Source organism: Halichoerus grypus, chromosome 14, assembly GCF_964656455.1.
Source record: "Halichoerus grypus chromosome 14, mHalGry1.hap1.1, whole genome shotgun sequence".
NCBI lineage: Eukaryota > Metazoa > Chordata > Mammalia > Carnivora > Phocidae > Halichoerus > Halichoerus grypus.
The window spans coordinates 60,107,686-60,123,968 of NC_135725.1; the positions used below are offsets into that span (position 1 = coordinate 60,107,686).

The 16,283-nt window shown below is 36.9% G+C and overlaps 1 protein-coding gene and 1 long non-coding RNA gene across 4 annotated transcripts in view; both read left to right on the forward strand.

The window, feature by feature from the left end:
• ZCCHC7 (zinc finger CCHC-type containing 7) overlaps positions 1 to 16,283 on the forward strand; it is a 248,564-nt gene that overhangs the window by 41,836 nt on the left and 190,445 nt on the right. The gene's annotated exons all lie outside the window — the stretch shown is intronic.
• On the forward strand, positions 348 to 15,292 carry LOC144380036 (uncharacterized). Its single transcript, XR_013443754.1, has 2 exons — positions 348 to 1,640; positions 14,477 to 15,292. It is a non-coding gene; the product is annotated as an uncharacterized LOC144380036 (long non-coding RNA).

Here is a 16,283-nt window from a genome sequence, read left to right on the forward strand (position 1 = left end):
TTTTGTCTGTTAGAAATAAAGCTGCTAAGAACATTGTAAAAGCCTATAAATGGACATATGCTTTCATCTTGAGTAAATACCTGGAAGTGAAATGACTGAATCATATGGGTGTGTGTATTGATTTTGGTTCCTATATCTATAATTCCTGTAAAAATTACTTATTAGTTCTATAAGTTTTAGAGTAGATTCTGTTGGATTTTCTATGTTGTTGAATATGTCATCTGCAAATACATTTTGCCTTCTTTCTTTCCAATCTGGATGATTTTTTATTTATTTATTTATTTATTTATTTATTGCCTTATTGTCTGAATAGAACCTCCAGTACAATGTTGAGTAGTTGTGTGGGAGTGGACCTCCTTGTCTTGTTCCTGATATTAAGGAGAAAGTATAGTCTTTAATCATTACATACAGTGTTAGATACAGGTTTTTTTGTAGACACCTTTTAATGGCTTGAGGAAGTTTCCTTCTATTTGCTATTAAGCACTTTTATCAGGAATGGATATTGGATTTTGTTAAGTACTTTTATGTGTTAAGTGCTTTTTTTTTTTTTTTTTTTTAAGATTCTAGTCATTTATTTGACAGAGAGAGAGATAGCGAGAGCAGGAACACAAGTGGGGGGAGTGGGAGAGGGACAAGCAGACTTCCCGCCAAGCAGGGAGCCCGATGTGAGGCTCTATCTCAGGACCCCGGGATCATGACCTGAGCCCAAGGCAGACGCTTAACAACTGAGCCACCCAGGCGCCCCGTGTTAAGTGCTTTTATGTGTTAAGTGCTTTTGTCAGGTACTTTTATTTACATGATCATGTGGTTTTTGTTGATAGAGTGTATTACATTAATTTATTAATTCCAGTATAATGTACAGTGTTATATCAGGTGTACAGTATAGTGATTTGACAATTCTTTTTTTTTTAATATTTTATTTATTTGGGAGAGAAAGAACGCACATGTGGTGTGCAGGAGCAGGGGGAGAGGGTGGGGCAGATGGAGAACAGACTCTCCCCTGAGCGGGGAGCCCAACTTGGAGCTCTATCCCAGGACCCCGAGACCATGACCTAAGCCGAAGGCAGACGCTTAACCAACTGAGCCACCCAGGCACCCCCGATTTGACAATTCTGTACATTACTCAGTGCTCATCATGATAAGTGCATCCCCTTCACCTGTTTCACCCATCCACCACCCATCTTCCCTCTGGTAACCACCAGTCCTCTATATTTACGAGTCTAGTTTTTGTTTGTCTCTTGTTTGTTTTCTTTCTTAAATTCTGCATGAATGAAATTGTATGGTATTTGTCTTTCTCTGACCGACTTACTTCACTTAGCATTATATCCTCTAAATTCATCCATGTTTTTGCAACCTTTTTATGGTTGAGTAATATTCCTGTGTGTGTGTGTGTGTGTGTGTGTGTGTATCACATCTTTTTTTTTTAAAGATTTTTTTCATTTTTATTTATTTATTTTTATTTATTTGATAGAGCACAAGTAGGTGGAGTGGCAGGCAGAGGGAGAGGGAGAAGCAGAAGCAGAAGCAGAAGCAGAAGCGGACTTCCCACTGAGCAGGGAGCCCGATGTGGGGCTCGATCCCAAGACCCTGGGAACATGACCTGAGCTGAAGGCAGACGCCTAACAGACTGAGCCACCCAGGTGCCCCGATTTTTTTCATTTTTAGAGAGAGCAGGGGAGGGACAGAGGAGGAGGGAGAGGGACAAGCAAACTGTGGACAGAGTGCAGAACCTGACATGGAGCTTGATCTCACATGACCCCGAGATCATGACCTGAGTTGAAATCAAGAGTCGGGTGCTTAACCCACTGAGCCACCCAGGCACCCTGTATCATGTCTTCTTTACCCATTCGTCTGTCAGTGGACACTTGAGTTGCTTCTGTATTTTAGCTATTGTAAATAATGCCGCAATGGGGTGCATATATCTTTTCCAGTTAGTGTTTTCATATTCTTTGGGTAAATACCCAGTAGTGGAATTACTGGATCATAGGGTAGTTCTATTTTTAATTTTTTGAGGAACCTTCATACTGTTTTCCACAGTGGCTGTGCCAGCTCACATTCCCACCAACAGTGTACAAGTGTTCCTTTTTCTCCACATCCTCGTCAACACTTGTTGTTTCTTGTGTTATTTTAGCCGTTCTAACAGGTGTAAGGTGTTAGCTCATTGTGGTTTTGATTTGCATTTCCCTGATGATGAATCATGTTGAGCATCTTTTTATGTGTCAGCCATCTGGATGTCTTCTTTGGAGAGATGTCTGTTCATATCTTCTGCCCATTTTTAATTGAATTATTTAGGTTTTTTTTTTTTGGTGTTGAGTTGTGTAAGTTTTTTTTTTTTTTAAGATTTTATTTATTCATTTGAGACACAGAGATACAGAGAGTGAGAGAGAAAGCATGAGCAGGGAGAGAGGCAGAGGGAGAGGGAGAAGCAGGCTCCTCTCGGAGCCAGGAGCCCGATGTGGGGCTGGATCCCAGGACCCTGGGATCATGACCTGAGCCGAAGGCAGACGCTTAACCATCTGAGCCACCCAGGCGCCCCAAGTTGTGTAAGTTTTTTATATATTTTGGATACTAACTCTATCAGATATGTCATTGGCAAATACCTTCTTTATATAGTAGGTTGTCTTTTTGTTTTGTTGATTGTTTCTTTTGCTGTGAACATGTGTTTTATTTTGATGTAGTCCCAATAGTTTGTTTTTGCTTTTGTTTCCCTTGCCTCAGGAAAATATTGAAAAATGTTGCTATGACCAATGCCAGAAATTACTGCCTGTGTTCTCTTCTGGGATTCTTATGGTTTCACATCTAACATTTAGGTCTTTAATCCATTTTGAGTTTATTTTTCTGTACGGTGTAAGAAAGTGATCCAGTTTCATTCTTTTGTATGTTGCTGTCCAGTTTTCCCAACACCATTTGTTGAAGAGACTTTTTCCCATTGCATATTCTTGCCTCCTTTGTCATAGATGAATTGATCATATAATCATGGGTTTATTTTTGGGCCCTTTATTGTGTTCTTTGGATCTGTGTGGCTATTTTTGTGCCATACCATACTGTTCTGATTATTACGGCTTTGTAGTGTATCTTGAAATCTGAGATTGTGATGCTTCCAGTTTTGTTCTTCGTTTTCAAAATTGCTTTGGCAATTCAGGGTCTTTTGTGGTTCCATACAAATTTTAGGATTATTGTTCTGGTTCTGTGAAAAATGCTCTTGGTATTTTGATAGAGATTGTATTAAATCTGCAGATTGCTGTAGGTAGCATGGACATTTTTAACAATATTTGTTCTTCCAATCCTTGAACATGGAATATCTTTCCATTTGTTTGTGTCATCTTCAGTTTCTTTCATCGGTTTTTTATAGTTTTCAGAGTATAGGTCTTTTGCCTCCTTGGTTAAGTTTATTCCTAGGTATTTTATTGTTTTTGGTGCACTTGTAAATGGGATTGTTTTCTTAATTTTTCTTTTTGCTACTTCATTATTAGAATATAGAAATGCAACAGATTTTTGAATGTTGATTTTGTATCCTGCTTTACTGAATTTATTTATCAGTTCTAGTAGTTTTTTGGTGCAGTCTTTAGGGTTTTCTAGATACGGTATCAGGTCATCTGCAAATAGAGAAAATTTTACTTCTTCCTTACCGATTTGGATATTTTAAATTTCTTTTTTTTTTTTTTGTCTGACTGCTGTGGCTAGGACTTCCGGTATTATGTTGAATAAAAGTGGTGAGAATGGACATCTAATTGATTTTTAAAAAATATCAAAGTAACCTTTATTCCCGGATTAAACCACAATTGTTCGTGATACATTACTTTTTTTATATATATTGGTGAATTCAATCTGCTAGAGTAATGTTTAGAATTTTCACATATACGTTAATGAGGGATATTTGTCCATAGTTTTCTTGCAATGTCTTTATCTGGTTTTGCTATCTGAGTAATGCTGACCTCATAGAATGAGTTGGGAAATATTCCCTACTCTTCTACTTCCTGAAAGAGTTTATGAAGGATTGATATTACTTCTTTCTTAAATATTTGGTAGAATTAACCAGTGAAGCCATCTGGGCCTTTAGTTTTAATCATGGGAAGTTTTTAAATTATAGATTCAGTGTCTCTCTCTCTCTCTTTCTTTTTTTAAGATTTTATTTACTTATTTGAGAGAGAGAATATGAGCAGGGGCAGAGGGATAGGGAGAAGCAAACTCCTCTGCTCAGCAGGGAGCCCAATGTGGGGCCCAATCCCAGGACCCTGGGATCATGACCTGAGCCAAAGGCAGATGCTTACCTGACTGAGCCACCCAGGTGCCCCGAAGTTCAGTCTCTTTTAATAGATGCAGAACTACTGAGGTTATTGGTTTGTTCTTTAATTAAAGTTTTAGTGGTTTATGTTTTTCAAGGATTTTTAAAAAATATATTGCTGAGTTTATTGGCATGGAGTTGTTCATAATATTCCTTTATTATGTTTATAATATGTATAGAGTCTCTAGTGACGTCACCTCTCATTTCTTTTTTTCTCCCCGATCTGTCTAGCGTGAGATGAGTTAATTTTATGGATCTTCTCAGAAAACCTGCTTTTGATTTTTAAAAATTTTTTTATTTTTCTAATTTTTTGTTTTTAGCTTTGATCTTTCTTTTCTTCCTTCCTTCCTTTCTTTTTAATATTTTATTTTCAAGCAGTCTCTACACCCAAGGTGGGTCTCACCCATAACCCCGAGATCAAGAGTTGCATGCTCTACCAACTGAGCCAGCCAGGTGCTGCAATCTTTATTATTTTCTTTGTTCGGTTTACAGGGGATATTATTTGCTCTCAATTTTCTAGTTTCTTAAGGTGGAAGCTAAGGTTGATTTGAGACTGTTCTTTTAGTCCTGTAAATTTCCCCCTAAGTACTGTTTTAGCAGTGTCCCACAAATTTAGTATGTTGTATCTTCAGTTTCTCTCTTTTTAAAATATATTCTCATTTCCTTTGTGATTTCTTTTTTGAAGTGTGTTAATTTCCATGTTTTGGTATTCTCTAGAGAGCTCTCTGTTGTTGATTTCTAATTTAATACAGTGTGTTCAAATAACATACTTTGTAAGACTTGAATTCTTTTATGGAAACCTGTTTTATGGCCCAGAACATGGTCTTTCTTGATAAGTGTTCTCAAAAATAAGGCTGTTTAGGTCAAATTTGGAAAAACTTTAGCCATTTTTCAGATTTTTAAAAATATCTCTACCCCCTTTGTGTACTCCAGTTGTACATGGTGTTAAGTTGCTTGGAGTTATCCAGCAGCTCACTAATCCTGTTTTCACTATTATTTTTAATTCTTTTTTTAATGTTTTTTTTTTTTAAAGATTTTATTTATTTATTTGAGAGAGAGAATGAGAGACAGAGAGCATGAGAGGGAGGAGGGTCAGAGGGAGAAGCAGACTCCCTGCCGAGCAGGGAGCCCGATGCGGGACTCGATCCCGGGACTCCAGGATCATGACCTGAGCCGAAGGCAGTTGCTTAACCAACTGAGCCACCCAGGTGCCCTTTAATGTTTTATTTTAGATTGTTCTTATTGCTAATGTTTTCAAGTTCACTAATCTTTTCTCCTACAAATCTGACCTACCACTAATTCCATCCAGTGTGTGTGTATATTTTGTTTTGTTTTGTTTTGTTTTGTTTCTTAAGTAATCTTTATGCCCAAACTGACTCAAGTTCATGACCCCACAATCTAGAGTTGCATGGTTTACCAGTTGAGCCAGTCAGGCGCCCTTCCAGTGTGTTTTTAATCTGAGATATTGTAGCTTTCATCTCTACAAGTTTGATTTGGATCTTTTTTATATCTTCCATGTCTGTACTTAATTTTTTGTATGTAAAGAATACAATGATTGCAACTGTTTTAATATTCTTGCCTCCTGATTTTCACATGTATGTCAAGTCTGGGTTGGTTTCTTTTTTTTTTTTTTTTTTTAAGATTTTATTTATTTGAGAGAGAGAATGAGATAGAGAGAGAGAACATGAGAGGGGGGAGGGTCATAGGGAGAAGCAGGGAGCCTGATGTGGGACTCGATCCTGGGACTCCAGGATCATGACCTGAGCCGAAGGCAGTTGCTTAACCAGCTGAGCCACCCAGGCGCCCCTGGGTTGGTTTCAATTGATTGATTTTTCTCCTCATTACGAGTCATATTTTCCTGCTGCTTTGCATGCCTTCCAATCTTTGATAAGGTGCTAGACATTAATTTTAACATTTGGTGCTGATTATTTTTATGTTCCTATAGATATTCTTGATCTTTCTGCTGGGACAAAATTAAATTACTTTGCAGTTGTGTGATCCTTTTGAGTCTTGTTTTCAAGATTTGTTAGGTGGGAACAGGGGATTGTTTAGTCTAAGGCTAATTATTCTCCACTACTGAGGCAAGGCTCTTTTGAGTGCTCTACCTGGCACCCCATGAATTATGAGATTTTGCAGCCCGACCAATGGAAACAGGCATTATTCCCTCCCTATGTGAGTGCCTAGTGTTATTCTATCTCATTCTTTTGGGTGATTCTTTCCCCAACTTCACATCGTTTTCTTACACGTGTGCTGAATACTCTGCTAAATACCCCTTGGAGATCTGTGTGATTATTTCTCTACCCTTCATTGCTCTATCTTTTGAACTTGCCTTGGTCTCCCTGGGCTCTCAGCTCTTTCTTTTAAACTCTTGGTATTTGTTAGCATCTGCCTGGGTTCCTACTTCCTGTACTGTGGCTTGAAAACTCTCAAGGCAATAAGCTAGGGCAGTGGTAGGACTCACCTACCTGTCTCTCAGGGATTTTATTGCCCTTTATTATCTGACATTCAGTGTCTTAAACACTGTGGCTGGATATGTTTTGTCTGTTCGCTTTTCTTTCTTTCTTCTTTCTTTTTGTTGGTTTCAGGTGGGCTGGTAAATCAGATCAGATCCCTATTACTTTAGTTGGAAGTAGAAGTCTCGTACTCACTCTTGACTTGTGTGTAATAATTTCTTGAGGTTTGACTTTGTGCTACAGAGCACATTAGACAATTGTATCTGTATCCCTCAAGGTTTATGTATTTGGATGCCAAACGCTTAGTTTTAAATCTGCTTATTGGGAAAATGGAGATTCACTTTACATTTGGGATCTCCTTATATTTTGACATACTCAATGTGTCTTCCATAATGCCTAGTAAAATTAATTACATAAACAAACTGTTCAGTATGTATTTGTGGATTCAGTAAGTTAATAAGTTAATTTTTAAAGGGCTAGACCCTTCCTATATCCTGAGACATCATTCTAATCCTGTGCAATTTTTGTAGCAATTCTTTCAACTGTTGAAAGATCTAAGTTCCTGTTATATTGCTGTGTTAAGCAATAATTTGGTCTTCATGGTAAATAAACTGGAAGATGTAACTATAAGTTCCTCTGTTCATCAGGAAACAAAATATAAAGATCCTGCTGGTAGTAGATTTAAAAATGTCTGGATCTACTAGGACATAATCTTTTTTATATTCTTTTTTGAATTTGATACCAACTCAGGGGAACCATCCCATTGATGTCAGGAAGGCATTTATTTGTTGACAGAAATTCTGATGTTCTGGCATAAGCTTTTTCTAAAAACACAAATATTTTGTTGTGAGTATGGGAGTAATTATTTCATGAGGGAGACCTACCTAGTGGGGTTGAGTTGTCATCCTGAGAGATGCTTAGAGGACTTGTGAGAGCCTTACCTGTTTGCCAATTCCTCTGACCTAGTTGGAACTCCAGTGGGAATTTCACTATGGATGCTTGATTTTAACACTAATTCACCTGTATCCAACATTGCTGGTTTTGTAATTTAATTGTCTTCAGAAATTCTTTAACATGTTACTTTCTTTATCATTGTCTAACGACTTTTGTAACAATAGGTTATTGTTTCTGAAGACTGCATTTTTATTGTGTGTATGTATAAACATTACTTTGGATATAAAATAGATGATAAAGAAAATTTCTAAATTCTGAGTCCTACTTTTCATTATTTTTAATTACTGCTGTGTTCTTTTTGAAAAATTTTAAGGCAGTGGAGTATGGAGCAGAAGTCCCTGTGGCCCTTGATCTATCAGTTTGTCTTGTTCTGCCTTCCTGATGCCCTGTTCATTTTACCTTTCTTGCCAAGTTTAATGAGCTTTTTGGTGGTAGCAGTTTCTCTGATATTTCTATGTCAGCCTAGTATGTAAATTTGTAATTTTGAACATTTGTTAAATTAAGAATAAATTTATGTCAAATATACTCAAAAAATTTTTAAGAATTATTTTAATGTGTTTATTAGCCAAATAAAAAAGTCCGCAAATTTAATATTTCTAATAGAATTGTCCATTTCAAATTACATTACACGTGCCTCTAGCTTTGCTAGTTCTTTTTGGTTAGGGTCTCTTTTTGCCTAAAGTAAGAGGTTTAATCTCGCCATTTACCTTTGCAAAGAATGAAGCATGTATTTCCACCAGTTGTTTGTTTTTGGTTTTTTATTTTTAACTTTTTAAAACGATTTATTTATTAGAGAGTTCAGGGCGGTGGGGGGTGCAGAGGAAGAGGGAGAGAGAGTCTTACGCTGAGCGCAGAGCCCGATGTGGGACTCGATCTCTAGACCCTGAGATCACACCTGAACTGAAACCAGGAGTCGGATGCTTAACCAGCTGTGCCACCCAGGTGGCACCCCCCCACCAGTTGTTTTATAAATATGTCTTTGATAGAGGTGTGCATACCTTAAAAAATTAAAGGTAATAGGTGCCTACCACGTTTTTTACTCAAGCAAAAATAAAAACAAAAACACACTGGGAGGAGGAGGAAATACTTAATTCTAAGATTTAAGAATATAAATGTTAACCAGTGTCATGTAGGTCTGATGTTTTTATGGAGTTAGATGTTTATTAAAAATGAATTTTTGAGATTATAGAATTATGGATTAAAAAAGCTTAGAAATTATATAATATTACTTGATACTAAAAGTAAATGTGATATAAATGCTATGATTATTTAGGAAATAGTCATTATTAAGAGATGTACGCTAAACTACTTTGTGTGTAGTCCTTATGGAGTGGAAGTAGATTGTTGGTAGTAGAGAGAATCGGGGGCAGAATTCTAGTTCTCACATTTTTTACTGCTGCTGAGTTGTTAGCATAGTTGTAAATGCTGTGTTTAAGTCATGTGGATTTTAGTAATAGACAAAATTGTGAAGTTAATGCAAATCTCTATTTGGCATCCTCTTGAGAGACCTCTTCTTTGGGGACTCTTTATTTTTCTATTAATGATATTCAGCCTCAACCAGAGGACCTTGAGTTCTACAGACTAGTAACTAATAAGCTTTCCTAGTGTTTTAGCTTATAATGGCTTCAGAGGTTACCCTTTTCAATATTACTTATATTTGATTCACAGGAATGAATTTTTTCAGGTGGAAAAAAAGTTATTTTAGGGTAGATATGTTCCCGTTATCTATTTTTTTTAAAAAAAGATTTTATTTATTTGTCAGAGGGAGAGAGAGAGAGCACAAGCAGGGAGAGTGGCAGGCAGAGGGAGAAGCAGGCTTCCCACTGAGCAAGGAGCCTGATGTGTGACTCGATCCCAGGACCCCTAGATCATGGCCTGAGCCGAAGGCAGATGCCCAACTGATGGAGCCACGCAGGCCTCCCATTATCTCTTAAATCATATCAATAAGTTATCATTTACTCTGTTTGTGGGTGATGTTGACCTGGTTGATTACCAAATTCATTAACTCAAAGACACATGTACACTTTAATGTTTAATGATAAGTGATACTTCTTTTTTTTTTTTTTAAGATTGATTTATTTTTAGAGACAGAGCCAGCGAGCAGGCGGAGGGGCAGAGGGAGAGGGAGAGAGAGAGAATCTCAAGTAGACTCCCCACTGAGCACAGAGCCTGATGCGGGGCTCAGTCTCATGACCCTGAGATCATGACCTGAGCTGAAATCAAAAGTCAGATGCTTAACTGACTGAGCCACCCAGGCACCCTGATACTTACGTTTTATCAGCCTTATGTCTCTTAAAGTTCTAATGTACCTTCTGTATCAAATAGTTTAAAAACAAAATGAAGATTAGATGTAAAATAGAGAACAAGATATTGTGTACCTGTTGTTTTCACTGATTTTTTTTTCTTTCCTATTCTCACTGTTTCAACTAACATCTCTATGCAGATAATTCCAAAATCTGAGTTACAGTTATGACTCTCCAGTTGTTCCTTTGGGATTTCCCCATTTGGATGTCTTACAGTTATCAAAAATGCAGCTCAGGCTTCATTGTCTTTTCTTTTAAACTGTTCTTATAGTACATTGTCCTGCTTGTGTCAGCAGTACCATCATTACCCTGATCACTCAGGAAAATCATAAATTATAATACACATTTATGAGAATTTTTAAATTTAATTTTACTGTGTTATGTTAATCACCATACATTACATCATTAGTTTTTGATGTAGTGTTCCATGATTCATTGTTTGCGTATTACACCCAGTGCTCCATTCAATACGTGCCCTCCTTAATACCCATCACCAGGCTAACCCATCCCCCCACCCCTCCCCTCTAAAACACTCAGTTTGTTTCTCAGAGTCCATGGTCTCTCATGGTTCATCTCCCCTCCGATTTCCCCCCCTTCATTTTTCCCTTCTTACTATCTTTTTTTTTTAATGTTTTAATAGTATTTGTTCATCTATTCATTAATTCAGTAAACATTTCTTGAACATCTATATGCAAGGAACTGGAGATACATAGATAAAGAAGGTGTTTGTTCTGTCAAGGAATTTGTAATCACGTTGGGTAGAGACAAGTAAAACCCTGTGCAACTGATTACTAAGCCCTGTGGTTAATGCTCCCATAGAGAGGGAGGCACCTTCCTTAGGATGCAGTGCAGGGAGGAAGGGAAGGGAAGCTTGAGGTACATTTATAAGGACCACATAATTGTACAGTAATGTCAGCTTGGGAGAAATGTTCAGAGGCATGACTTTTTCAGGAAATAATTTGGCAATATATAAAGCTTTAAAGAATGATGGATTCTTTTGATGCAGCAATCTAAGGAAATTATCTGAAATAGAGAAAAATCTTTATATATAAAGCGTTTGTTTTTAGAAATCTTTTTATTTTGATTTAATTGTAGGTTCACATGCAATTTAAAGAAGTAACACAGAGAGATCTTATGTGCCATTTACTCAGTTTTCCCAGCAGTAACATCTTCCAAAACTATAGTGTGATATCACATCCAGGATATTGATAGAGTCAAGATACAGAAAAATTTTGTCACACAAGGATCCGTCATCTTGTTGGCCTTTTGTAGTCCTCCTTTCCTCTGCTATCCCTGACCCCTGGCAACCATTAGTATGTTCTCCATTTATATATTTTTGTAATTTCAAGAATATTTAAATGGAATAAGACTGTGTGTGACCTTTTAGGATTCGCTTTTTCCAATCCCTTAGATTCATTCAAGTTGTTGTGTGTATTATTAGTTTGTTCCTTTTTATTGCTGAGTTGTATCCCCTGATACGGATGCACACAGTTTGTTTAATCATTCACCTGTTGAAGGACAGCTGGATTGTTTCCAGTTTTGGGCTATTATGAATAAAGCTGCTGTGAACATTCATGTACAGGTTTGTGTGAACATAAGTTTTCATTTTTCTGGGATAAATGCTCTGGAGAGCACAAGCAGGGGGAGTGGCAGGCAGAGGGAGAAGCAGGCTGCCCGCTGAGCAAGGAGCTCGATGTGGGACTCGATCCCAGCACCCTGAGATCATGACCTGAGCTGAAGGCAGACGCTTGATCGACTGAGCCACCCAGGCATCCCTGTATGTTTAATTTTTTTAAGAAACTACCAAACTTTTCCATAGTGGCTGTACCATTTACATTTCCACCAGTACTTGGAAGTACAAAGGATGTATTTGTTATTTCTGAAAATAACAAAATAACATAAACATCCACAAAAAAGGGAATAATTAAGTATTGATTATCCATCTATATCATAGAATATTTTGTGGGTCATTAGAAATTTTATATTTTTTTTGTTAATATTAGAAAATGGTTATCTTAAGTAAAAAAGCAGGTTCTAAAATACGTTACCTCAAGTGCCACTATCGAAGAGCTTGGGGTATTTACTGCCAAGGAAAACAAATTATTCATTAAAATCAATATAAAAGCCTTAAAAATACCTGAACCTGTGGTTTACTGTGATAGTCAGGGTACCTGATCCAACCTATTTCTTTTATCGTTACACCATAGGAATATATGTGTCCTCACTCTTTAAAGTTCTTTTCTCCTTAAATATGTAAAAACATATGTATAAACCATAACTGACTTGGAACCACATCTCTGAACTAAGGACTCTTGCTTATTTTTCTGTTCAACAGCTCTGGCTTTCATTTCCTGTGATTTTCAGTACCCTTTCTGCTTCTGGTAGTTCAGCCCTTCTCCTGGAAGTTCTTCTCTCCATTTTTTAGCCTGTGACCCCATCTCACAAAACTATTTTGTGTTTTCCATTATGGGTAAATAGAATTGTCTGTTTTGCAGATCATTTCAGCTGGCCAGCCTTTCCAGTAGATGCCAGTTATTTAATATTAAATAAATTTTAAAAAGTAATTTCTTACTTTTGTTTAAAAACTTGTAATCACTATTTTTCTATCTTTTATTGAAAATATAAAGTACTAGGTTGAATCATGTGAAACTGATGTAATGGTTGAATATGGCAATTTCATATTCTTCAGATGAATATTTCTTTAGCCTTATGGGTTAAATACCCTTATTACATTAGCCTGAGAACTCAGCCACCCACCCCATAGATTGTTGCTTCAGTGCAAAAATGAACACTAGGTTTTAAACAACAATCTATCAGTATGTTTTGGGGAATATAGAACATTTTTATGTTGATGGTTTGGATTCTAGCCTTTTGTAGTCTTCAGCTTGGAATATGCGTATTTTTCATCAGTAATGCTTCTAAGGGTCTAGTCACTGCCTCTCTGTTTAGTCTGTCAGTGTTTAAATAGCATTGCAGTGTCCCTGAGTTCTAGTGTTATTTTAAGCCAAAGCCATTTATGGGAAGAACTGATGAGACATAAGAAATGTAAACCCCAAACAGTGTAGCATAGCTAGGAGTGCTGAAACAGGAAAACGCTTCACCTTGTACTGCTGCCACAGTCAGTACGGGGCTAAGACCTTGGGCCAGTGGATCTCTCCACGTTGGCTCTATGTTAGGATAACCGGGAGAGTTTTAAAAAACTGATGTCCAGGAATTCTGATTAAATTGGGGCCTGGGCACCACGTTTTTGTTTTGTTTTGTTTTAAGCTTTTTTAAAAGCGCCCGCATGTGATTCTCATGGTAACCTCAAGTAGAGAGCCTCTGTTTTGGACCAATTTTGAAAGCAAAACGTCAGGTCAAAAATATCTACAGACTTAGAAAGATCACTGTAATGACTCAAAGGTTAATCTTGGTGCACTATGGGAAATATACCTGGGTTTTTTATTATTTTTTTCCGTGTAAGTCACAGCTAAAGAGAGTAGCTGTTAAAATGGTCATTTTCAACAGGAATAACAGTATGTCATTATGGAGTTTAGAAAAGTATAAATGCAGTTTTTGTGAAGGCTGAGGCTAAATTAAAACACAGTGATAAGACAGGTGATCAAGGGGCACCTCGGTGGCTCAGTTGGTTAAGCATCTGCCTTCGGCTCGGGTCATGATCCCAGGGTCCCGGGATTGAGCCCCACGTCAGGCTCCCTGCTCAGTGGGGAGCCTGCTTCTTCCTGTCTCTCTGAGCTGCTCCCCCTTCTTGAGCACGTTGTCTCTCTCTCTGTCAAATAAATAAATAAAATCTTAAAAAAAAAAAAGGTGATCAAGACTATCATCAGCAGCGTTGATAAGTCATGTTGATGGCATTTATACTTGGTAAGATATATTAGAATGTCAGTGTTATCTCTGTGGTCTTCCTCCCAAAAACCCATAACCCCAGCCTAACCATGAGAAAAATAGACAAATTCCAATTATGGGATGTTTTGCAAAATACCTAATCAGTACTCAAAGCTGGCAAGGTCATCAGTAACAAGGAAAGTCTGAGAAACTCATAACCAAGAAGGAGCCTAAGGAGTAATGTGCTGTCCTGGATAGGATCCTAGAACAGAAAAAGAATAAGTAAAAAGTAAATCTAAATAAAAATATATATTTTAGGTAATAATAAGGACTCAATATTGGTTCATTAATTTTGACAAATGTACCATACTAATACAAGATACTGCTTATAGGGGGAACTGATGTGGGGCACATAGGAATTCTCTCCTATCTTCACAATTTTTCTGTGAACCTCAACTGTTCTCACCCTCACCAGTAATTTACTGAATGATGCCTTGATAGTTAAGACACTGTGTTGATGAGTGTATGATTTCTAGCTAGCTGTATTAACTAGCCCCATGACAGTGTATGGATATGTCTGTCCAAACCCATCACTCCTAATGGAAAAGCAGCATAGATTCACACCATAAGAGTAATATTATATCTTTATAATTTAGAGTACATTCCAGTGTTGTATACTGTTTCTACCACCACCACCACCCCCCCAAAAAAAAGACGAAAGAAGAGGGAAAGGGAAGGAAAGAGGGACGGTAAAACTGAAAGAAGGAAGGCAGGCAAGAAGAAAAGTAAGAAGAAAGGAAAGAGACACAGTGGATGGCACACACGCCTATGTATTTCAAAGTTTGTAAAGATGAAACTGCATTCTAAATAAGATGTAAAAGATGTAACTTGGTACATCATATTGGAATAATTAACAATGTTATAAGCAGTAATCATTAAGTTTAGATGTTGCAGCAGAAGTATTTGAGTTGACAGATAATAAGCAGTGAAAGTAAATTTTAGATTTCAATGGAAAGAAACAACTGACATAGCCATAAGATTTTTTTGGATGTCTGTGAAAATAAGGTTGAAGGCATGTTAGAAATGTTAACATTGTTGTGTAGGGAACTACAAGTGGCTAAAAAAGGCTTTTTATAAATAGGGTGAGTTACCAATTTTTTAGATGTAGTGTTTTTGTTGTGTATGAAATTAATGATCTGTACCAATGAGTGAAGGAAGTCGTTTTATTTTGCAAAGGCGTGTGTATTTTCTGTTTTATCTGCCATTTCTTGATAAGGTGTTTTATTTGCCTTTCTTGTGTTTGACCATCATGTTATTGATATTATATGGTCCTTGTTTCTTTGCCTTTTGCTGTGATGTAATGTTTATTTTTTTCCATAGCCTGGGATGTATCTTGATCTTCAAAATAACCAGGCATGCTGTTTACATGAAACAGATAAGCATACACATGTAAATCTTCATTGATTCTCTGAGAGGTGGTGTGTGTGTTTTCCTTTTTCTTTTTAAAAAATATTTATTTATTTATTTTTTTGCTGGCAGCTTTAATAATGTTTTCATAAAATATGATGGATTTATAAATCTGTTTAACATGCCTTTCCCTTTTTGTCTTAGTGCTTTGCTTCTAAGTTGCAGATGCAGTGGCTGAACAATACGCTGTGTGGTGTGACAGGTAAATTTCCCAATTTACCTGCCGTAATAGTGTGCTGTGTAATGCTATTCAATCATCTCTGAATTTTACTTGCCTGATTAGTTGAGTGAAGCAGATTTTCAATTTAAATGTAACTTCATCTGCTTGATTAAAAATGTAACAGAACATTATCTGCTGCAAATAAATTTCAGTGGAAGAGATGATTTTGCCTGTTTAAAAATAACATCTGTTTATATTGGCTGGAAGCAGACGATTAATACTTCTCTAATTTCGAGGTTTACCAGTCCAGCTCACCTGTCTCTTTGCATGGATAGTTGAAATTGATGGCTGTCGAGTATAAACATTTACCTGTTGATGTTTAGTTGATGGATTTCTTTTTTAAGGATAATACAGAATCCCATCATTGGGCATTCATTTATTTGCTGCTCATCAAGATGATTGACAGTTTTGCCAACAACATGGAAAAAGGATCTTCCTTCATGATGCATACGAGAAAAATTTTACCCCTCAGTGATGAGTGCCCTACAGAAAAACAGATTTTTGTGAATTCTTTTTCATAGTTGGTATTTATTTGAATTCTGAGTTTAGAGTCCATGAGTACAAATTTAAGTCAAGTGTGTAGTAAATTAGGGTAGATAGTACTCTCCTACTGGCATCTTTCATCAAGTGATTATATGTGTAGGCTGTGAGGACAAGGAGGGAAAAGATAGGAAAAATCAAAATGGTTGTTTTTTTTTCAGTGCTTAGCATAGTGTTAGGCGTGTAGTAGACCACTCGATAAATATTTATTGAATTTGAATTAAATATCAAGCCCA